The sequence below is a fragment of the Gavialis gangeticus genome, unplaced genomic scaffold (assembly GCF_001723915.1).
Source record: "Gavialis gangeticus isolate Ggan-Ray unplaced genomic scaffold, GavGan_comp1, whole genome shotgun sequence".
Taxonomy (NCBI): Eukaryota; Metazoa; Chordata; order Crocodylia; family Gavialidae; genus Gavialis; species Gavialis gangeticus.
The window spans coordinates 51,757,562-51,779,954 of NW_017729022.1; the positions used below are offsets into that span (position 1 = coordinate 51,757,562).

General features: G+C 46.1%; 1 protein-coding gene across 1 annotated transcript in view; it reads left to right on the top strand.

Annotated features, from left to right (window-relative positions):
• Positions 1 to 22,393, top strand: part of GRIN2B (glutamate ionotropic receptor NMDA type subunit 2B) — a 388,000-nt gene that overhangs the window by 123,039 nt on the left and 242,568 nt on the right. The window lies entirely within an intron of this gene.

The following is a 22,393-nucleotide window of genomic DNA, read 5'->3' on the forward strand; positions in this document are numbered from 1 at the left end:
TAGTTAATCATCCCCTTCCTAATTCCTACATCAGAAATCTAATAAAATGTGTTATGCAGCAGGATACAGGTAGGGTGTGGGCACAGATCCACCTTACCCTTCTCTTTATAGAGGACATCTAACCACTGGATCTGTTCTAAATGCTTTGTCTGTGTGTTCCTATTCCACAGCAAGTGGCAGTTACACTGGGACTGCTTACTCCAAAATGAAACAGGGTTAATTACTTTGGTGTAGTGTAGCTTTGCTTACAGCAGGTTAGGAGCAGACAGATAAAACAGTTCTAACCTATCAGCTGATGCATACTCAGGAGCTGCTAGTGCAGTAACCTAAGAATGGGTTGGTGAACGGGGCGTGAGCCTCAGGCCCTGCTTAAAAGGCATCATGCTGGAGTGAGGGGCACCTCCCCCTTCACTTTCTGGCTTTAGGAAGCAGTGATGGTGTAGGAATGACAGAAAGTGTGGGGGTTGTGTGAGATCAGTGAGTGTAGGGCACTCTGGGAAATGTAGTTCTGTGGAACAACAGTGGAATTTGCTGCTCCTAGTGGGAGATGTCACTCCACCTTTTTTGATACCCAAACCAGGAGGTTTTTGACACCCCATGGCATGGGTGTTCTTGCAAAAAAATGAAGTGCCATCTTCCCAACTTCAGCTGCTGCTCCTGGTCTTTGCCCCGTGTGAGAGCCTTGGGAGCCAGAAGGTACAGGGGGAAGAATATGGGAGGACTGCCTGGTGCTCAGTCTTATCTAGATATGCCTCTGAGTAAGTGTCAATGCTTCTCAAAAATCCTCCAGCATAACTGTTTGTCTGGCTGTGCTTAGAGGACCTGTGAAAGTTGCTGCTGATTTCTGGTGCCTCATAAATGGCTTATATCTACCTTATGCTATAAAAATATGAAAGCTGGTCTAGACAGAGGCATTCAGTCTGAATTACTGTAGGTTTTTAATAGGCCTGTTAAAGTTGGGAGGTATTAGCAATACAGAGGAGGATTAGGAGAACATACAGGAAGAATAGGATGAGTTTATGGACTGGTGTAGTAGAAATAGGATACCCAACTACAAAGTCATGCACGTAGAGTCTACACAGCACAATATAATGCCATGTAGCGTGCAAACAGAAGTAACATTTTTTGCACAATCAGGCCCCTGAAGGTGCTCTACAGCCATGCCGGGACATACATGGATGGCTGTGGAGCATTTTTAAAATGACCTATCATGCAAAAAATTAATCCTTTTCAAATGAAGGATCAGATGAAGGTGCTCTGCTTTAGAATGTCTTAGAGAACTTGTGTTTCCAGGGGTTAATTTCTGGGAAGTCACCAGCAGCAAGGTGCTGGCTGAACTTTGCTCATCCTGAGCTGGGGGGTGGAGCATGGATTGCGCCCCCCTGTCTGAGGTACTGGGGGGATTTGGCCTGTGAAGCAAGGGGGTTCTGAACCATATCCTTCTTCCCCCTCTCCAGTTCAGGCGGTGCAAGCTGGCAGCTTGTGCTGCTCCTCTTCCCATTTTTGCTTTGCCTAGCTTGGCTGGAGGGTGGGGTAGATTGGAGCCTCCTCACTTCACAGGCCTGACCCCACTCTTCCCCGTACCCCAGCTGGTGGGGCTGGAAGGGGGCTGTGAAGTGGGGAGGCTCTGATCCAGCCCCCTGCTCGAGTCAGGCAAAGCCCAGCTAGCAGCTTGCTGCTGCTTGCTTCTTCGTCCCTTCTCCCCTCTCCCTCTCTGCTGACAGCCCTGGAGCTGGGGGTGAGGGGCATGAGGAAAGAGAGAGGGGTGGCCTCCTCCTGCTGGCCAGGAGGGCTGGTGCTGGCGGGCTCAATTTCCACCCCGCCCTGACACAACAGGTCAACATCTGTTGGGTTGGGAGCGGGGGAGGCGCTCTAACTCATGGTGCTTTACGTAAAGCACCATGAATTAGAGTAGGGGCTTGAATGTCCGTTGGCACCCTTTAAATGAGCTGAATAGCAGGGTAAATTAGGGCAGGGGAGCACTGAACTTAATGCAGCTTCTTTATCTCCAGTATCTGAGCTAGCTCAGGTATAATTACGTGTCACTGCATTGGACTATACTGAAACACTGTTAGGGACTAATGACAAAAACTTGCTATAACAAGAACTGGAAGTTGGGGGCTCATCAGTTGGAAGGAAGGAAGAAAGGAGGAGAAAGATCTGGACATGTGAGTGAATCCAGGATGACCTGAGGAAGACCCCGAGTCAAAAGTGTGACGCAGCCATGAAAAAGCAAGTAGAATCTTAGGGTGCCCAAACTCATGCACTGACGTGTTCTAATTAGAGTGCATCAGAGCAGACTTGATCAACTGAGTCTGCGTTCTATTAAAATGCTCTAGCATTGCCTCAGTGTCATGTGTATAACCCTGTGCAGGTTTAAAAATGGCCACTGGGGCACTTTAACTAAAGTTTGTCAAATGTAAGACCCCCCCTTCTTGTAAATATTTATACACATGCTTAACTATAAGCTGGTGAATAGTCCCACAGACAGTAGAAGATTTCAAGTTAAACGTGCATAAATATTTCTAAGATTCAGGCCTAATTTCCTTGCTCCTTTTTCTTAGAGAAATACTGGGAAGTCCACATAAAAGAATGGTGAAATTCAGGCAGGGAATCTTGATTGTTCTCTTCTGTGTTAAATACCTTGGAAAGAAAATTTGTTTGGCTCCTAGGGAACTGTTGGAACTTGGAACTGACTGTGGTTGCAACCCCTGTTTAGTAGTCTGTTATGGGCTTGGATAATGTGAAGCAGAAGCTCACTGGCTGTGAAATAAGGAGCTGTTTGCACTATTGCTAACCTCATCATAAAAAAGGAAAAGGGGTTTTTTTTTAGATTCCCAGAGCTGATCTTGATTGATTACTCTATTATTATCAACTTCTAGGAAAGAACATTTGTTTCTTTGTCAAGCTGTTGAAAAGGCTTTATAGATTATTATTATTATTATTATTACTATGATTATTATTATTCAGTATATATTTAATGTTAGCTGCTATATCACACAGGGAAACTGTGTGCCCTAATCTCTTGGGCTTTGGATAGCACACGAATGGAATTAGTCAAAGGATGCATACATAATGGGTCACTGCCGGTGTGTCTTGACAATGGCTGATAGCGGTTAAAGGATTTAATGATGCACAGCAAGGCCTCTACAGCAGCACTGGAATGGACTGCTGCTGCTGCTATCACTGTTGTCATAGTAACAAAGCTGGGTCCTTAATCAGGAAGCACATTAACACACATTCTGCCATTCTCTTTCTTTCTTATTCCACCTCCCATTTTGCACCCCCCTCTCCCTCAGCTAAGTAAATTGCTGGACAAAGCTTAGCGGGTGAAGAGAAAGAGGGGCCAGGGGATTGGGGAAGAGAGGCTTCTGGATGAAGAGGGAGCCTGGGGAAAAGTAAAGGTAGCTTCTTCTCTAGCTTTCTTCTGCTGCTGGGTAAGAGTGTGTGCACACAGGTAGTGACTATAGAGCAGCAGTTACCATGGTAAATCCTTGCCTCTTTTACATTACTTTTACCCTGCCCCTGGGTTAGGTAGACAACAGTTTAGATGTTGCCTGGATCAGGGAGCCAGAGAATGATTCCAAGTGATGAGGCAGAAGGCAAAGGCAGACTGAGGATCTTTTGATGGGGTTGGCTAGTAAGGGCAGGTCTCACTGGAACTGTTGTGTTAGGGTCAGACAGAGAAGGTGTCGTGTTGGACTAGATCTGAACCAAAGAATTCCAAACAGAATAGGTTGTTGTCTACCTCCACGGGGGTCCAGACAAGTTCAGGAGCTGTGTTTGATGGTGTGAGTCCCATCAGTCCTTTTCATCCAACATGGTAAGAAGAAGAGGGGGCACCAAACAGAATGAGCAACTAAAATCATAGGACAAGATTTTTTTTCTTCCGGTAAGATGTTTAAGGGTCACTGAAGCATTAAGGGTGTCTGGGCCATAAGGTGCAATCCCATACCGCCCTATGCAGCAGTCACACAACTGCTCAGATGTTTAGATTAATTCTGTACCTCCATTTTGGCTTGAGAAGATTCCTTGGTGAGTAGACCTGGGCTATGGTGTAGACTCTGAAGCAAATCAGATTGGCCATTCTTTGCCTCTCTCCAAAGCTCTACTACAATCTAGTTCCTTGTGGGAAGCGTATACACTCTGCATAACTCCTTAGTTGGAGGAAAACCACACATAGCAATGGTCTGAAGCTGAGGTTGTGTACAGCTGAATGTAGGAGATCTCACCTACATTTGACCCAATAGCTTAGTGTTTAGGGACTTGCTAAGGGAACGGAAAACTTGGATTTTGGCCCTTCTCAGCCACAAGGGTGTTGAATCTGCGTCTTCCACTTTCCCAGGGGAGGACCCTAACTGCTAGACAATGGGGTTGGCAGGGCTGAATTCTCCCTGCCTTCTGTGGCAGTTGTCCCACTGAGCAGAAAGGAATACATGAGTCTTGGGGCCAATAGGAGAGCACGTAAGAGGGAGGCTGAATCTGTAGCCCAGTGAAGGACTTATTTTGAGAGGAAGGGAGCCCTGGGTTCTAATTTCAATGCTGTTTAGATTCTTAGAAAACCATGGCTGGAAGGGCCCTCAGGAAGACGCTTCACAATCTGTCTTGGTGATCTGTTCCAGTGCTTAACCACCTTCATCATAAGAAAGCTCTTCTTAATATCTAACCTCAATCTTCCTTGTTGCATTCTTTTCCTTTTAGGCATTTCACATTAAATAGCTGTTGGATTAAATGCATCAGCAGTATTGGAAACACTACCCAGGCCTCCTTCTCACAAGATTTACAGAGTTACTGGGCGCGTCTATACAAGATGTTTTACTGTGCAGTAGAGCTAATTACTGCACAGTAAGAGTCTGTGTCTACATGTGCAGATGCTTACTGTGCAGTAATTGGCTAAATTTACTTAAGATTACTTACTGCGCAGTAGCACATGTGTAGACATCTGACTGGGAGCAAATGTGCTCTCGGGCAGCAGGAGGTGGGAAATTACTCTCTGTTCCTGGGAGCTCTCTGCTGTTGGGGTGGGCTCCACTACCAGAGCCCAGGTAATGACAATCTCCCCTTGTTCTTGGAGCAGGGAACTCCCAGCCCTGACCTTGTGATTGTGGGGCCAGGGCTGGGAGAGCCCTGCAGTTGTAGGGCCCAGGCTGGGAGATCCTTATCTCCCAGTACCAGCCCTGTGACTGCAGAGTTGGTGCTGAGAGAAGGATCTCCCAGCCTCAGCCCCACAACCGCAGGGTCGGGCTGGGAGAGAAAGGTTTCCCAGCCCCAGCCCCAGCCCCATGACCACGGGGTTGGGCTGGGAAAGAAAGATCTCCCAGCGCCAGCCCCATGACTGTGGAGCTGGCATTGGGAGAGAAAGATCTCCCAGCCGGGGCCCCATGATCGCGGGGTTGGGCTGGGAGATGAGGATCTCCCAGCATTGGCTCCACAGCTGTGGAGCTGGTGCTGGGAGATAAGGATCTCCTAGCTCAGGCTTCATGATTGTTGAGTGGGGGTTGGGAGCTCCCTCCTACTGGGGCAGGGGAACATTGTCCTCTCCCGGGCTCCAGTGGTGGAGTCTGCCCCAGCAGCAGGCAGCACTCCAGGGGCAGGGAACAATGTCCCAGCCCCAGCCAGGAGACAGCTGTTTCCTGGCCCCAGGGCTAGCACCTAGGGTGAGCCTAGAGCTCCTGCATCCCTGCACGTGTAGACATGTGCCTGGGAGAATTTACTCAAGAGTAGTTTACTTGAGAGTAAGCTGCTTCCAGATTGTTTGCACATGTAGATACACCCATTTTCTCATGTCTGGTCTCCTTTGGACCTCATGGCTCTTTCACTTTTGGCAACTCAGTGAGCCAGCTTCAATTGGAGACCCTAAACCCTACCTAGCTGATGGCTTGGTGGTTAGGGCACTGTCCTGGAGAAGTAGAATGTGAGTGTTCAACCCCACTTTAGCTGAGTGGGGCCTAGCACCCTGGTCTTCACTTTCTGGGCATATGCCCAAACAGCTGAACTTTTGGGAAAAGGGTGTTGGTCTTTCTCCCACTGAAGCCAACCCTGCTCATAGATATCTCCCTTTGAGTGAGCTGGAACTTAGCTTGATGGAGGTGTATAAAGTTACTGATTAAGCAAATGAGAAAGCTGTGCACTTCCCCAGATACTAGAATAGACTTGCTCTCGTGAGGTGAGAATTGTATTTAAGGGCAAGTAGCTGCTAAGTCTTGGATGTCTGGGAAATAGGTTCTGGTCCTTAGTGTATTCAGAAGTGTATGCTAAGTCACCTTGTTGGGGATCTCAACAGGTCTTGTCAGTGTCATAGCAACTAAGTTTGGTGCCTGGGGTAAAGCCTGTAGCAGTAGCCTGCCCTTGCCCTGCTCCGATATCCAGGGGGCACACGCCTCCCCATGCTTGCCCTGGAGTGCACACAGAGGTGGGAGCTCCCCTTCCTCTGTCCTTGCCCCTCCTCCCCCGACCCAAAACAAGCCACTTGTGGTTCCACCCCATGCTCCGCCCCAGCTGGGCACTGCCTGTTCGTACCCCTTTGCTTTGGCTTCTGGGGGGTCACTCCACTTGCCCCCTCCCCCCTTGCTACAGCACTAGGTCTTGTCCAAAATCCCTTTGTTGTACACAGGTAAGTTGAAACAGACTTGTGTGAGTGAGGCGATCACAGCTAATTTGTGCTTTCCTTGTTGCTCAGATCTGAGATCAGAAGTTTATTAAACTAAGGTCTTGCTAGCTAAGGTCAGGGTTGATCAAAACCAGGAGGACAGCACTCCAAGGAAAGTCCAGATGCTACAGGAAATGGTGTTGGCACATCAGGAGGTAGTGGGTTCCTTTCTGAGCTGGTACAGAACTACAGCTCCAGTATGGTGTTTTTAGATGAGCTGTAAAACAGGTCTTGATTATTTGCAGTCACTAATGATTGCCTGACAGTAGGAGAACAGGCTAGTTCTGGTGTTTTGCCCAGTTTCTAGCCTGGGTAATTATATCTAACCATTCCAAATTCTCTCCTGCATCTTCCAGTGGACATGTTATTTGTCCCCATTTTGCACTGGGAACCGTTGTGCAGTGTTGCTGTACACTGTTATACTTGCCTGTCAAAATGTCTGAGGACAGAGGGCTTCCTCAACAAGGCCAAGAGAAAGAACTGACCTTAGGTAAGAAAGTAAACTGGCCTCTCTAAACGGCCCCAAGAAAGGAAAAAGCCAGGAGGTTGAAATAAAAGCCAGAGGGTTGTATGAGTAATCCTTGCCAAAGTGCGCACACACTAAGATATAGGGATGGAAGGCAAGCCCTTTTAAAGACCCAGCGAAGTGTTTCTAATGCAGATATCTGAGGCATATCAGTGATGCTGTCTGTGTATGAAGTGTGCATATATGCAGTTCTGCACTTCTCAGGGCCCTGATAAATATAGTACCTATATATTGTTAAAGGGGATTTAGGAGCCATGGCTACTAAACTACTTTTGGAAGTGTTTTTATTGTCTTAGCTCCTATGGGTATAGCAGATAGTGGCCATAAACATAACAATGCAGGAATTCACAGATTAGGATTGCTGAGGTTTTTGTCCTACCCTAAGATTTTGGGCTGAGGTTGGCATTAATTTAATATATTCTTTAAAGAGTTTCCTTTCCTATCTTTCCCTGCATCAGGAAGGCAGCCAGAGGGATATGAAGGTCCTAGGAATACTGATCACAAGGTTGGACCAGGGGGTCGCAAGGGCTAGGGACAGACATTCAAAAAGCCTGAGCCTGAATTGATTCACTCTTTGCAGGTTAGTCTAAACTGCACAGCTTAAACAGATTAATAACTGGACAGACATTCTCTGTTAAATCAGGACATGCAGGCATGTGCCTGCAGTGGTTCAAGCCAGAAGCCAGGGGTGTTAGAGCATGCCTGCCGGCCACTGCTAAAGGGGAGGGAAGAGAGATGCCCTCCAAGGCTCTCATCCCTCCCTGCTGGAGTGGAGGGGCGTGGCTCCAAGACACACAGGATGCCAGCTACCAGCTGTGGGGGGAGCTGCTGCCAGACTGAGGAGTGGGGATGGGAAAAAAGTCCTCTCTCTGAAACAAGCATGTATTGAACACAACAATTGGCAAAGCATGCAACAGGGAACTACCAGAAATCTTCACCAAAGCTAAGATACAGCCCAGTAAAACACAGCTTATATAACTTAGTCTAACTTAAAATGTAAAGCAGGAAGACAAGAAAAAGTCTTGCATAAGTCTTACTAATCCTGAGGGCAGAGTGTCTCCTTACAGCCAGGCATTCAGAAAGGCTTTGTTCAGGTTTTACAGGTTCTGCTTTACAATGTAAATGTAGCTCTCTGCATTCTTTGGTCTGCAACCTCCACCCAGAAGTTGCCTGCAACTTCCCTTAACTCCATCTTTAGCACATATGTGTGATGATTACTGTCAGGGCTTTGCTGAAACTTCCCACCTCTCAGTCTGGTCCTGCAGGTCTTAGCTCTGGGCTCACAGATGCAGGTGTTGGATCTGCAGGGAACTAGCTTGCTTCTCTCCCCCATTTGAGGATGCTGTGGAATTAATCCCTTCCCTGGCTGCAGGCAAGCTGGGCAGAGGGCGGAATTAATTTTGTCTCTGCCTGGCTGCAGGAAAGCTGTGGAGTTGCGGTTGGGGCTGGCAAATCCCAGCTGCGGTCCAGAGGGTTTCCCAGTGGGGAAACAGGAGAAGAGGGGATGGGGGGAGGAATTTGCCTCAGGGGCTATGGCAGGCTAACATCTGGCCATGCCCCACCCCTGCTCCAGCTAGAGGGCAGAGGGGAGAGGCTAGCCCAGCTCTCTGGAGCAGAGCCCAGCCCAGAGAGCATGCTGGGGGTCTCTGATTTCACTTAAACCAGCAATACATCTGGGACAGACATTACATAAACCAGTTTGAGCCAAATCAGTTAAGTCTGATACTACATTTAACCAGATTTATATCAAACAAATTTCAACCATTTTCAAACTGGTTTATGTGCACTAAATGTCTGTTGTGTTACAGGTTTTAACCAGTTTCTGATCACGTAAACCAGTTTATGTGTAATGTCTGTCCCTAGGCGAGGAGGCAGAGTAATAGATTTGAGGTTGTATTTCCTGTTAGTGAACATAGGTGATCATCTAGTATTTTATATACAGAAAGATACTGTATTTACTTGAATCCAAGATGAGGTTGTTTCCCCTTCATTTAATGTGATGTGTGGGGAAAGCCTCATTTTACATTTGAGCACTTGCCAAGGGCAGGCAGTAGAGTCAGGAGCAGCTGTTGTGGGTCAGGGATTGGGTGACAGTGTGGGTTGGGGATCAGGCAGGCTGGAGTCAGAGTCATTGCCACTGCCTGCTGAGCACTGGGAGCAGAGCCACTGTGTTCTTTGCCCTGGGCTGGAACTGGAGCCAGAGCAAAGGATATTGAATACAGGAAGAGATCATTGCCCAAGACCGTTCCTTGGGAACTATTGGATAATGCATACAGAGTACACAGAGAACTCTATAGTTGTGTCGTTCCCATGTCTGACCTTGTGAAATCATGTCCTGCCCACTCGCATCAAATGAGGAAAAAATGTGAAACAGGTGCCCTCGGAGTGGTGTGGGGGCACACAGCAAACAGCAGAAACATTACTTTTTAGCCTTTGGTGCACAAGGAGCTGGAGTGAGGGTCATACAGGCATGCCCTAAATGAGCTATAGAGAGACAATGTTCTATTCCCTGGGCAATGTGCTTCTCCAAGAAGCATGCCTCTTATCCTTGGCTCCTTTACATGGTAATTTATTTCCTAACCTGAGGTCCATTGTTTTTCCTGGACTATACCAAGGAAGCCAACTGCCCCTTAAACAGTCTGTCCTGCTTTGAAGGACTATGATGCTAGGGAGTGTCCACCTCTGAACCGCAATCCTTCGCATTCCAGCACCAAGCAGATGACCTCCTCAGCATCATCATCCCCTTCTGAGAAAAGGGATACATAGCTAGTATTTCAAGGGGTAGGTAGGTAACATGTAATGTACCCCACACTAACCTGTACAAAGAAAGGATTGAATTTCTTTCTAGGGACAGAGACCCTTCCCTGCAGCAGAAGCTTAATTAGCAGTCAGGCTGGGAGGAACAGGCTTCAGCTGGAGCTAAGTAAGAGGCATCTACAGGAAGGGGAGGGTACATTGAGTAGAGTTTCATGGAAGGAAGGAATGGAACTTCTTCCCACACTGCACCGCAAGGACCAATGTGCTTTTGAACTAAGTTACTGGGGCTACTGTTCTCTTCCCACTCTCATCTACAGGGAACAACTTGAGTTGTTTAGCTGAATGCTGGTAGGAAGGGAGGCGTTAGTTGTTAGTTCCATCCCATGACAACTTTGTTTGATCCTATCTAAAGGAAATTATTGTTTATTTTATTTAGACCCTGCTTTGTAAGGTAATGAGCTAAGTATTTGCCTTGCTGGAAGGGGAGCTGTGAAGATCTCCTCCTTGTGTTAAAAGGCAATAGTCTTGGTTTATTTAAGCGATGTTGATTTTTCCCTTTATAGGGTTAGTGAGCCTTCTTCCCTAGGGTTGTGGCAAGGCCGCGTGGTGCTGCAGCTATTGCAATCCTTGGCTCTTCTCTGAAAGCACTAACTAGAGCCCTAATTAGCTCCAGCTCTGTATGTGGTGATGTGGACACTGATCTTATATGGATTAGATTGAAATAATCACCTTGTTGCATACAGGTCTCTAAATAGTTGTCAGAAGTTAATACACGTTCGCTGCTGCCAATTTGTGTTGGATGGGAACTGGTGACCTAAAGGTAAGAACATTTGCATCCCTTGAGCCATCTTATAGATGCTGTTACTTAGGAGTGTGCACATAAAGAAGTGAATGAGGTTGGAGGCAGCTAACTAAAGGAATGGGGAATTGGAAATAATGAAAGGGAAGCAGCACCATATCAAAGCCAACATTTCCTCCCTTGAAGGACGTGAGGTGCTGGACACAGCTATTTATTTCCCCTCTTCATATGCTTGTTTGTTCTTCTTTTGTCAAGAGCTCAAGATGGGCAGACATTCAGACTGAATAGCTCATTCCCCCCTTGCTTGCTGTAGCCCCTGCTGTTGCTGCCATCTATACCTGGGTCCCCTGTTGTGCCAGTGTGCGCGATTAAGAAAAAGGACAGACAACGGGAGATGCAGCAAAACAAGATACACTGACTTCTTTTGCGTCTGTTGAAGCGCTGTTTCAATGCCTTACATGTCTCCCTTTCGCTTTTATTTTTGAAGGTCCTTTTATTATGATTATTACTCCTTTAACTTCCACACAAAGGCAAATCCTCCTGCTGCTCCACCAATCCGTTCTCTGTCACGTCCATTCCAAGCAGAAATCTTAGTAGCCTATTGTTGGTTCCTGTGCATGTGTGATCTTGAAAAAGATGCTGCTGGTGAGACCCAATTTTAGGTCTCTTTAGGTTTAAAAAAGAAAAAAAAAGGAGAGAGAAATACTTGGATTAAAGTAAAAAAAAAAAAAAAAAGCTCAGTGTAGATCATACTGTTGCATGCAGGTTGTGTATTCAAACGATGTCGGGGGCAGTTGGAGCATATGGCTAGGCTCTCTTACCCTGTCTATATGTCTAGGTGAATAAATGAACATAATTGCATTGTGCTTAGGCAGAAAGTGGAACTGACTAGCAACAGATCAGTTTGCTTTCATTGTCCAAACTGATGTGCAAAAACTAAGCAGATGGTGCCCATGGTGAAAAATCAGCTGGTTCTTCTTTTTCTTTTTTTAAATCTTTATTAAACTGAAGCTCACATGTCCATATGTATGTATGATAGAAGCAAATATGATGCGCCAAATCCTGATTGGTGTCAATTGGGATAGCTCCAAGGAATAAAATAGTTTGTGCATGTTTGGATCTAGTGACCCTGAAATAGATATGGGGGGGAAAGGGGAAATGACCATTTCTTAGCAGCCCATCCAGCTGAGATCTAATCCTAGCACATGCCACCCTGAACTTATACCCTTTTTCATTTCATTAGGGTTAAGAAACCTCTTTCTGTAAAGGACATTAGTGTGTCTGTTACAAATGCTGCTTTATATAAAATAGTGAGGGGTGTGGAAAATCTGTCCTTCATCAGGGCACAGAGAAGGAATTGGAGATACCATCAAGATTAAATGCCCAGTTCAGATAACAGCTATAAACTGGCAGAGCATCAGCAAAATGTGCATGTGGATGTGTGCACACATTTGGGAGTTTATGGACTTGGTTTTTTTTGGTTGTTTTTTTTTTTTGCCTTGAAGGCTGCAGGAGACCTCCTACTGAGTATCTGAGACACTTAATAGAAGGAAGCAGAGAAGGGATGGCGAGTAAGAAGCCTCTTTCCTTCTCTAATATCTGTGCGCTTTATTGGTTTCAAAGTCTCCTCAGTGGGGAGGCAGAGAGTCAATAATCATTTGAAGCTTTTCAGATCAATTAGTTGAGCAAGGCAGGCATGACAGCTGCTTTCTGACAAAGCCACTGTGGGCTTATTGCCTGGGAAGGAGCTCTAGAGAGGGTAGAGGGTGAAATTTCCTCTGTTTCATCCCTCTCCAGAAACTGGAGGTCACTTGCACTGGTGGTCACTGGCTACTGGCCCTGGTGGGGTTCAATGAAGTGGGATCAATGAAGTTGCAGGATTGAACTCCCATTATAGATTCCAGCCAGTTCTTATAAGAGACAGCAAATATGCACTAGGCTTTAAAGTATCTGCTAAATCTAGAGTCTGTCTGACATGGGCACCAACATCTACAGTATTTCTGTTTCTTCCCCTCCTATTGTTGCTTCAGTAGAGAGAGCCATCATATTGACAGTTCCAAGGACTGATAAGTCAGTTGCCTGATAATGGTAGTGTCTTAATACAGGTGGAGTGGAATTGTTCCCTGGGATCACTTTGCAGTTACAATAAGCTTTCACATGCAATGGCTTATTTCATCAGATGCTACAAAGGGACTTACTTCATAGCATCTGATGTAATAAGCTGCTGCTTAGGAAAGCTTATGCTATGCATCTCATTTAGTTAGTCTGTCAGTGCAAAACTACCCCTGCCTTCTGCCTGACTTCAGATTTAACACAGCTAACTACCTCTCTCTTCACCAGAAAAACCTCTTTCCTCAGGCTTTGATGCCTTGCTGGCTTGAACACTTACATAATTCCCATTGAATCCAGAACTCTTTGTATGTTTTATCATTTGCCTTCTCTGCCTTAGTACTGCAATATGTTAGGCAAAAAGCAGAAAGACCAGAATAATTTTTTTTCTTAGATTCATGGTTCTTATGAGCACTTCTGACCTATCCACACCTGGGAAATGTTGGAAATTTTGTGAGAGAAGCTCTCCAGCTCCAGAGAGGTTCAAATGGAGTTGGAGAAGTTGTTGAACTCTGAGTACTTCTCTAAAGGGAATCTCTAAGTCTTCTGAGACTTCCTCCCCACTGTTCATAATGAGAACAAGGGGATATTTGATGAAATGAAAGAGCAGTTAATTTGGATGTGATAAAAAGAAATAATACTTTGCACAGGATATAGTTGATTTCTGGAATTAGCCAATGACCTCCTGCCAAAAACTGCGACTAGGGTTTTACAAGTGCTGGATAATTTTATAGCAGCTAATGACAGATATAGCTGTGCCAGCTAAAATACTGATCAGTGGAGAGTCATGATTTCATTTTTAAGGTGCCAGGCAAGAGTGTGAAGGCCAGACAAGAATCCCCGTGGAATGGTATGATGTAACTTACTGGATGAATTATGAAGTAATTTGCTGGTAATTAATTATTACCTTCTTTAAGCTACTGGTCAAATTGGGATGCTGAGCAAAATGGATTCATGGTCTGATCTGGTGTGGTAAGATGCAGGGTACTTGACTATCTGGTTCTGTAGTTTGCTGTGATGGGGCAGCATATAAGATACCTGGTGCACTAGTAGTATAATTCATGACTAGGCATGGATCATCTGTCATCACTCAGTGGCCTAACCACCATTTTGTCTATATATTCTAGACTAGACAGTAGTCATATCAAATGAATTATGTCTGTAACTAATGAACAGTTTTGTTCACTGGTGAGACCTCAGTTGCAGTACTGTATTCAGTTTTGAGCACCATGCTTCTTCAAGAACGATGTGGACCAGTTGGAAAGAGTCCAGCTGGGAACCACAAAAATGATCAGCTATCTATCTAGAAAGTATCACCTACAGGGAAAGATTGACAGAACTGGATGCGTTTAGTCTGGAGAAGAAAAGGCTAGAAGAGAGTAAGTCTTCAAAAATGTAAAAAGCTACTGCAAAGGGCAGAGTTACAAGCTATCTTCTATGTCCACTGGGGATAGAACAAGAATGGTAGTCTTAAATTACAACAAGGGATTAAACTTTAAGAAAAAAACTGTCCAACTGTGAGGGTAGTTAAGTGTGGAATAAATCACACAGTGGAAGTGTGGAATCTCCATGGCTGGGGCAGAGGGTTTAAGATCCTGATAGATGAGTGACTGTCAGGAATGTCTTTAGTATAGATGATTCTCCCTTGAACAGCAGGTGAGAGTAGGTGACCTCTTGAAGTCCTTTTCCAGTCCTATTTTCTATAATTCTATGCTTTCTATAAATTTTAATACTCTGATCTCCTGTGTTTTATGGAGTTATGTGGGCCCACAGAGAAAGGGGGGAATAGTCGTCTTATCCCTAGGTAAGGAATATAGGGTGTCTTATGCCTTTCCAACATAGTGTAATTGGGATGATTCCCTGCAAATCCCTTGTAAATTGGAACATGACATAGAGTTTTCAGTCCCTGAGTTAGCTTTTAACATGACCCGCACTGACAACTCTGGGATACTCCTTGGTACAAAAGCACTTATACTGTATTGTTGAATGATTGACTTCATGATTTCAGTCTGTACTATTGCAGAGAAGTTGATGTCACAGTTGGACCTGGTGTAATCTGTCTGGTTACAGTACATGCATGTTCAGATTGACATGAGGCATGAATCCTTTTACTTGTAAGCCATGAGAAACATATTTGCATGACAGGCAGTTTTGGACTCTCTAGCTCAGTTGTCTTAAGTAGATACCAGGAACAGCTGTGTCTGTTGACTCTCCAGGTCTTTCAACTTTTTTCCCAGTGCCCCAGAGTGACTGCCCCCTAATCAGGAACTAGAAGAAGAGTAATCAACTCCCCACACTGCCCTCTGTTGAAGTATTACTGTTCAGCCAGTTCCTTACAGCGTTCAGGTTGTTGGAACTAAAGGTTCTGGATTCTAACTTTATTGTGACATGTGAACAACGGTCAGTCAATCAGAGCTTCCTCATGAGTGAACCTGGGAGACCTATGGAAGCTTTCTGTTTTATTATCCAATGAAAAAGAAATGAGTTAGAATCCTTACTAGGCAAGATCAACCAGGAAATGTGTCATTACACAATGGCACAATGCTAGGGTTCCCAACCTGCCTTTGCAATATGTTTGGAGAGTGTTTGCATGAGCGAGAGAGAGAGTGAGACCCTGCTGTGGATATTTTCCCCTCTCTCTAGAGTTGTAACACTTTGTCTGTGATGGCTCCAAATTCCTCAGAGCAACCTGATGCAATGACCTAAGTAAAGGGTTCACAGTTCAGCGATGCATCATATAGCAGTATACAGGGTATATTGAGCTTTTGAACATTAAATAAAAAAAATTAAATGTGGGGAGGAAAAACAAATTAGCAGAAGATTCTAACTCCAGGCTAGCCGGAGGCAACGATGCATTTGTGGCAGGCATAAACAGGAGTAAATGAACACTTAAGCAAGAAAGATACCATCTTTGTGTCAGCTCTGCTGTAATAAACAGGACTGAGAAATATAGAAAATGTAATTATAAAACTTTGTACTTCTATGGCATCTTCCATCAAGAACAATGAAACTCCTAGTGAATTAAGCGTTCTTTGAGGACTGTGGCGAGTAGGTAAATGGTGGTGTGTCTGTTTTGAAGAGAGAAAAATAGGAGTTCAGAGATTGAAGCCTCTTCTGAAGTCTGCCCTCCTTTTTGACTGGTGTTCCTTTTGCACCCAGGAAATCTGTGGCAAGCTGGTCTGAGGCCTGGAGAAAAATGGGGCCCTAAATGATTTGTTCAAAGTTAAAGAGGGCATTTGTGGCAGAACCAGCCTTTTATTCTCTTGACTCCTGGTGCTGTGTTTAGGCCACAAGAGCAAATTCTGTCTTTCATCATGAGAGTGGAGGGGAGAGGTAGTGGAAATGGAAGGAAAGATTGGTGGCCTGATTCATCAGTTCGCCATGGGCAGCCCATTCCAAACAGGACCGTGAAAGAAAGAAAAACTGGAGGAGGGTAGGCTTAAGTCTCCCCCTGTAAAAGAGATTGTGAATACTATGTTTAGGGAAACTGTATAGCCAATGTAGACCAGTTCCTTAGGAGGACCAATGGAGAAGGGTGGAGATTTTGTCTTGGACTTTTCTATCAGACTGGCTCTCTCAGGCTCTGAGGAGCAAGGGTTGCAAGCCGCTTCTCTCTGGGCCAGCAACTTTACCTGGAGCATCTTCCTGAAGTGTGATGTGACCTGTATGTACTCCTAGCATGAGTTACAGCATCCTAACTTGGCATCCCTGGGCACAGTGAGTGTCATGGGAACAAACCACTGGATCTTAAAGCAGAAGCATTCAATACCTAGTTTAAAGGGCCCCAGCCCTTAGCTTGAACCCAGAAGCAAAATCATAAACCTGTATTGGGGTTCAGCTGTAAGAGCAGGACTAGGGGACTCAGAGTAGAACAGCAGGTTATGTAAAAAAAAAAACAAAAACAAAAACAAAAACAAAAAAACCCCCCTGAAAAAAGTAAAGATGAGTTTCTATGCCATTTACTAAACTTGAAGCCATTTTTCTGAGTGGACGGGCTATAGTTCTTGCAAAAAGCTGATTCAATGCACCCCTTCCTGGGGCTCAAGAAACTTCTCTGCTTGTTTTAGGGTGTTTGCAAGGCTGCACCATGCAAAGAGACTGAAATCAAAGACATTTTGGCTCAGCGGTGAGATGCTGTTGTCTGTACAGCAGTAATTGCTTCCTCCTGCCTAGGGAATCCAAAGAGCTGATAGAGAGGCGCTTGTGAGAAAAGCACCCCTAGGGGCCTCTCCTGCCACATCTGAGGCAAACGGCTTGTTAAACTGCAGTGATCAGCTCCAATTGATCCAGCTGCTGAGGTCTGAGGTGCTGGAGCGCTTCTCTGCAATGAATGTCACCTGCCACCCTCCCAGAGGTCCCTCCCTGTGAGAGAGATGAATGCCCAGAACACATTGTGGAAAACTCTGAGCTTCAGCTAATGCAGTCCCTGCCTGATTCTTGCCTTGGAGGGGAAGGTATTTGGGGACTACAAAGGGGATCGAGTTTCCTTTGTGGGCACTGGTTACCTTCTACAGAGGCATCTCTGTAAAATGTTCTTTATCTCTGGGTCACCGTCTCCCCCACCCAATCTCCCTATCAGAGGGGGTTAAATACTAGGGAGGGAGAGTGGCTGCTAGTCCTAGCAGCAATAGCTTCACAGCAGATTTTCTGTGGGAAGCCATCTGTCAGCTGGAGAGTGTGCTATGTCGATTGATCAGCTCCACCCCCGGTTCAGCTCCGCAAAGCTACAGATCCCTGACCTTGCAGATTTGAAGTGGTGAGTTTCCATTATCTCTGGAGGCAAGGGGATCATGTGCTGGAGTTTTTGCTTTCTTAGTTCAATCTCTCTCTCCCTTTTTTTGTGAGGGAAGGGGCTACATTCTACTGTACTTTGCTGTTCCCTACAACCATGACCAGTAGATGCCATTTGGCTCGCTGGTCAGAAAGATATGTGAAAAAGTGACTGCAGGGATAGGTTGTTTGAGTTCCCCATTGACTATGTGGTCTTCTAAGTGTCCCTGCCTCCTAATGCTGATACCAAACTTTGTTCTTTAACCATATTTCTAGATGCTGGCAGCTTTAATATCAAAAGTTGGCAGCCTAAACCAAACACTACTGGGAATCATAAGCTCCATGTTCTTTTGTGGAAAGTTCAGAAGTCTAGATGGGGAAAATGTAGTCTTCTGTTGCCTCTAAGAAGCCAATGCAACAATACTAATTTTGCATTTTTCATCTTTGTGTGTAGAGACGTGTGACAAGAACCGAGCTGCTACTTAAGCTCAAAAACTGAACCCTGACACTAGGGCTCCTATGCACGCGCATGGAGCCTGGATTTCCGGTGTGTCAGAGCAGATTCGATTAACCGAGTCTGCAGGAGCACGGACATTGATGTGCTCTGGCAGTCACGTGCATCAGTGTCTGATCATGTCTCTGTGCTGAAAAAATGGTGGTTGGACGCTTTGAAATAAAACACATTTGAGCTTTAGTTCAAAGCACCCTGCTGCCATTTTTTCAGTGCGGGGAACCTGATACACGTGATGTGTGGGCACTTCTTAATTAGTGTGGCTTGCTAATTAAAGCAGCTGGCGCTGCATCCCATAACGTGTAAAAATGCCCTTGTGGACAGCTATCCCCATCCCTTAACTATAATCCAAAACTTCTCTCTATTTTAGTCTCCTCTTTCTTTCCCAGATTAGTAACTTGATATGTTTGGAGCAACTTGATATGGTTGATATGGGGACAAAGGAAATATTGTGATACTTAAAAATATGTATTTTTATGTTTTTAAAAAAGTTTGTATTAAAATTTTCCATCCACCTCCAGCCAACAACTCAAGTCTGATTTATTGTTAGAGAAAACATCCTTATACATGTTGATATCCTCTCTTCCTTGAATGCTGAGCTGGTTATTCTCTGAAGAGTATTTTGGCCAACTGAAGTGCTGGGTTGATTAAGTACGAAGGAGTGTTTTGCCAGGCAGAAAGCTGGACTGGCTTGAACAAGTCTAGTGCTCTTCATCTGAATTGGTTTCCTTGTCTTGCTGCTGCTATACTAAAAATGCAAGAAATTGCTCAAGAGCAATTACTAAATGCCTGGCCAGCTGGTCCATATTATCTCATTTAAAGATGGGCATGTGTTGGAGAGGAATGGTATGTTTAAGATTTAAATTTTATTTAATTTTTCTCTAATTCATTTTAACCCATATATTTAACATGTTTTACATAGTGTGCATCTTCTCTCTCTCTCTCTCTCTCAAATAGAAAAGAGTGAGGCCTTCCTCAGCCAGGATGTGCAGGGTAGCAATTCATGATGGCTGCCCTGCACCTTCTAACTGTAGTATCTGACTGTTTAAAGTAATTGAATAGGTTCTTACTACCCATAACTAGCGCTGTGCTCTTTTTCCCTTCTCCCACATGTTGCTACAATCCTGAACAAGTCCTTTTATTCTATTTTGTGTATATAACTTTTCAATACTAATAGGTTAATCATCTTCCACCCCCTAATTGTCATTTAGTTAGGTGATACATTTTTAGTTCTTTCAGTATTTCTTAGACAAATCTCCGAATACTCTGTGGCAAAGTCCCTAAATTCAGTGACACACTGGTAGGAATTATGGAAATTCTGTAGCAGCTGCTCTTAAATTTATAAGAATAGATTTTATTGAATTAAATATGAAAATGAATAGTAACCACATCATAATCCCCTATGCTGTTTCTACACTAAATATACTTTACAATGTCTCCACAATATTAGCATTCAGTATGCAGCAGGTAGGCACTTTTAGCTTTCAGAGGTAACATCTACTGAAAGCCCTTAGAGCTATTTGTTCTTATGCTCGGGCAGATGCTAGTGCAGTGGTTTTACACTCAGGTCACATTTTCATGCTTTCACCACAAGCCTGAAGGTTAGAAATGTGTCTTTTTAAGGAAAAATTAGATTTTTGAGCACAGTTGTGTGGCAAGGGATGAATACTTTGGCAGGTTCCAGTCACAGGACACATGGGACACACTTCACATTTATTTACCTTGGTTATTTGTTGTTGTCCTCTAACATTTCTCCAGTTGTTCACCATCTTTCTTGTGTTTTGAGAAGCTCAGAGCTATATGCAGTACTCTAGGACTGGTCTTGAGAGTATCATGAAAAACAGAGAGAAACTTGGGTGAGGGAGCTAACCTCAAAAGTGTATAAATATTAAACTTTGCAAATATTTTTCTACGTGGCTTTTGTAACAGATCTTTTCAGAGCTTTAGGCTAGGGACAGACATTACACATAAACCAGTTTAAGTGATCAGAAACCGGCTTAAACCTCTAACAGAATGGACATTCAATGCACATAAACCAGTTTCAAAATGACCAAAACCAGTTTGAGAGAAACCTGGTTGAATGTAATATCAGACTTAACTGATTTGGCTCAAACCAGTTTATGCAGTGTCTGTCCCAGACCCCTTGCTGGTTTAAGATAAACCAGACACCCCCAGAATCCCAGCATGCTCTCTGGGCTGGGCGGGGCTCTTTGCTCTAGCTGCTGGGCTGACCCCACCCCTCTGCTTCCTAGCTGGAGCAGGGACTAGCCCTAGCACCAGCAGGCATGGCCCCGTTAAAGCAAAGTAGGCAGGGAGGGGGTTAATTCTTCCCTCCTTTCCCTCTTCCCCCACTGCAACTGCAGTCAGCCTGTCTGTCAGGGAGCAGAGGGGAGGGATGCAGTGGTGGCCCCTGGAGCTGCCAGAATCTGGCTGCAGGGAAGGGGCAGAGGGAGGAATTAACTCTTCTCCCTGCCTCCTTCACCTTAACGGGGCCATGCTGGGTAGGTTGTCTCACAGGGTGAGGAAGGGGGCTCTGTTCTGTGCTAGTGGGACTCTTCTCTTTCCTCTTCCTCCCAGGGTGAGGGGGATGACTCTGAGGTCCTGGATGGGGATTCTTCTTCTTCCTCCTCCTCCTCCCAGGGTGGGGAGGGGGACTCTTCCTCCCCTTCCCCTACCTGCTGCTGTTCTCTGTTCCACGTTGGGGGGAACTGTTCTCCCTCCTCCTCCCCCAGCACTGCACCGGTGGGTGTGTGTGTGTGGGGGGGGAGGTGATGGGGAGGGAAGGGAGCGGAGCCTGCCTTATCCCTGCGGCTCTGCTCCCTGAGCCTCCAGAAGGGAAAAGTCCTGCGCTAGAGTCGGCTGCTTCCCCCACTCCCTGCTGTGCAGGGCCCGCATTCTGCCAGGAGTGGAGGGAGCCCTTTCCCTCGCTTCTCTGCAGAGTCGAGTACCCAGCTTCCCTGCCGGGTGTGTGGAGCCGCAGGCGTGGTGCGGAACCATGGGGATAGAAGCAGCTGGGCAAGCTGCACGGGGTTGTTCTCCTCGCCCCCAGCACAGTGCTGGCTGCCTCTATAGAGGCTCCACGCTACGCCTGCAGCTCTGCACTCAGAGGGGAAGCCCTATGCTGGACTCTTCAGGAAAGCAGGGGTGGGGCTCTGTCCACTCCTGGCAGAGTGTGGGACTTGCATGGTTGGGAGTGGGGGAAGCTGCTGGTTCTAGTGCAGGGCTTCCTCTGTTGCAGGCTCAGGTTTGGGGAGCAGAGCTGTGGGGATAAGGCAGGCTCTACTCCCTCCCCCCACGCGCAAACATCCTGACCTCTCCACCCCCTGCTGCTGCCAGGCAGTGGGGGCTGCATGCCATGAGGGGGAAGTGTGCGGGGGTCCCTCTACCCCCACACCGTGCCCAGCTGAGCTTCATGTTCCCGCTGCCCTTCTGGGGGGAGGAATGGAAAGGGGAAGAGTTCCCCCCAGCATGGAAGAGAGCTTCCCCCTGCCCTGGGTGGGTAGAGTCAGGGGAAGAGTCCCCCTCTGGGGCTGGGCAGCGTCCCATAGAGCCCTGCCTCCCCAACCTGCAGATGGAGGGGAGGAGGAGGGAGAAGACTTCCCCCCACAACAGGGCTGCCCTCCTGGCCCTGTGGTGGTGGGGGAGGGGGAAGAGTTCCCCTTGGGCTGGGCAGCAATTTCTGCCCAGATTGTTCCCAGCTGCCAGAGAGCCACTGGGGTGGGCCTGCCGGGGCCTGGCCAGGCCCCCCTCCTCAGCTCAGCTTCCCTGTAGAAGGGAGGGCTGCTCTAGTGACCCCGGGCTTCTGGCTTGAGCCACTGCACGTATGTGCTGAATGTCTATCTACTTGCAAACTGCTTCACTCTCTGCAAAGGCTGAATCAATTCAGGCTCAGGCTTTTTGAATGTCTGTCCCTAGCCTTAAAGTATAACACATAGTGAAGTTAAGAGAATGAAATTGATAGACTAAGGCTGGATACTGGGGCTGGTCCCCCATCCCTTTTCCGCCCTGTGCTCCCATTCCCTTTTGGAGTTTCTAAGCTATGGAATGTTTTGCTAAAGGAGAATATGGTTGAAATGGGTCCTCAAAACCTGCTTCTAGAAAGGATGGATGGATCCTCAAAGGAGTTTTAGTTTGCTGTGCCCCAAGTCATTTAAGCCACCGAATTTCCTACAGCAGCTGGAATTAACGTGTAATATGCTGCTGAGGCATGCAAGCACCACGGGCAAGAGGAAGGGGGAAGACAGGAAACCAGGGGAAGATGGCCATTTCCCA